The 2299-nt window shown below is 34.4% G+C and overlaps 1 pseudogene; it reads left to right on the top strand.

Annotated features, from left to right (window-relative positions):
* Nucleotides 1-1808: 1808 nt before the first annotated feature.
* LOC102481196 (olfactory receptor 4C11-like) overlaps nucleotides 1809-2299 on the top strand; it is a 6528-nt pseudogene continuing 6037 nt past the window's right edge.

Below are 2299 nucleotides of genomic sequence, written 5' to 3'. Positions count from 1 at the left end.
TTTTCTAAGTTTTCCTACCCTGACTTTATATTCTGGATAACTAAAATTCTCGTATTGATGTTCACTTTATTCACCCAATAAAAAATTTTCCTTCTAATTTCTATTAAAAGTTAGTTTTATTTCTCTCATCACAAATGCCTTCATTTCTCTGATTTTTTCTATCTCCAGATTGTACATTCCTTACAAGCAAAGATCTATTTTATTTCTATTATTCTCCCAAGATGTTATGCACTTTTGTTTTATTTTTTTCTATTTGTTGAAGATATAGTGACCTTCAATATGTTGACATCTTGAACACAAGAAGCATAAGCAAAAGACTGTCAACTAGATTATTTGTAAAACCTATTTAATCCAAGGTACTAAAGAGTCAGGGATAATGGACACAAAAATGAGTGAGATGCCACGCACTCCACTCTTCTTGTGTAGAATTGCTTTGGCAGTACAGAGTCTTTTATGATTGATTATCTTTTCTAGATCTGTGAAGAATGTGTCTGGTACTTTGATGGCATTGCATTAAATATGTAGATTAATTTGGGTAGAATTGCCATTTTGATTATATTAATTCTTCCAATCCAGGAACATGGGATGTCCTTCCACTTTCTTGTGTCATTTTTAATCTCTTTTTTTTAGCTTCTCATAGTTTTCCTTGTGGAGGTCTTTAACTTCTTTGGTTAGTTTTATTCCTAAATATCTTATATTTTAGTGGCTATGGTAAATGGAATAACTTTTTTCAGTTCTATCTCAGTCTGCCTGTTATTCATATATAGAAATGCTATTGATTTCTGTATATTGATTTTATATCTTGCAACTTTATTGTAATCATGTATTACTTCCAGTAATTTTTCCATGGAGACCATTGGGTTTTCTATGTATATAATCATGTAATCTGTAAATAGAGAGAGTTTCATCTCTTCTTTTCCTATTTGAATGCCTTTTATTTTTTTCATCTTTTCTGCTTGCATTGACAAGGACTTCCAGTACTATATTAACCTAAGGTTGTACAAACACAAGAGATGGAGGTGAATGCCAAATGTGTTATGTGTGGAGGAGTGAAGTCTAAGGAAAGACATTTGGAAGAGGGATACAGAGGCAGAGTATTGACGGGATGGGGAGGTGTGGTGTTATCGGTTGAAGATATTTTGATCAACTGGACTAGGGAGAAATGTTCACATATTGAAATTTTCACTTTGTTAGCTAAATAATGTGATTGAATGTATATAATAAATTTAAAAATACATAAAATTAAAAAAAATAAGTGAACTAAATTGGCAAGTGTTTCTGTAGAAAGTGTTCTCCAACAACATTAGTTTTTAATTTTAGTGGAATAGTGTTTTTCAAATTGTAAAGCACAGAGACAAAATGCATAGTACACGGGTATAGGTAGGTGTAAACGTTTCAAACTCTTCAGAATATTCAGAATAAGGCAGGGCAAGAATTTGCACTCCACTTTCCATATGTGAATGCTACTTTTCTAAGCAGTTAAGGAAAAAATATATTCTGCAGTTCAAAGTCTAGGTAAGAATCCAAAATTTTCAAGAACACTTATTTTTATTCACAAAATGCAACATCATTGACCCAAATCAATAATTCTTAAGTAAACAGAAAAATCTTGGAGACACTTGGATATCTGCAGATTTACAAAGATTCATAGGGATTCTGGTACACCCAAAGACAGTTGGAGGATACAGAGCATGGGACTGAAGCACAGAATTCAGAGGTCAGCATACTGATCTCCACGAAATGTCATCTATTTTTTTCTCTTTGCAGATTAAACAGTCATCAATTACATCCTACCCACAGACACCAATATGATGATGAATAACAGTGTGACTGAATTTATTCTGTTTGGGTTGACACAGGATGTTGGAAAGCAGAAAGCAATATTTGTGATCTTCTTGATTCTTTACCTTATGACTCTGTTGGGGAACTTTCTCATCGTGGTGACTATTAAGAAAAGTCAGACTCTTGGGAGTCCCATGTACTTTTTCCTATTCTACTTGTCCTTTGCTGATGCTTGCTTCTCTACAACTACAGCCCCTAGATTGATTGTGGATTCCCTTTCTCATAAAAAGACCATTTCTTACAATGAGTGCATGACTCAGGTCTTTGCAGCCCATTTCTTTGGGTGCATGGAGATCTTTGTGCTCATCCTCATGGCCTTTGATCGTTATGTAGCTATTTGTAAGCCGCTGAGATATACAGTCATCATGCGCCGGCATGTCTGCAGTGTGTTGGTGATTCTGGCCTGGGTGGGGTCTTGTATCCATTCTTCAGCACAGATTTTTCTAGCTTTAATATT

Source organism: Tupaia chinensis, unplaced genomic scaffold (genome assembly GCF_000334495.1).
Source record: "Tupaia chinensis unplaced genomic scaffold, TupChi_1.0 Scaffold000564_1, whole genome shotgun sequence".
Taxonomy (NCBI): Eukaryota; Metazoa; Chordata; class Mammalia; order Scandentia; family Tupaiidae; genus Tupaia; species Tupaia belangeri.
The sequence above is the reverse complement of the archived record's forward strand: the minus strand, read 5'-3'. Positions and strand labels throughout refer to the sequence as shown.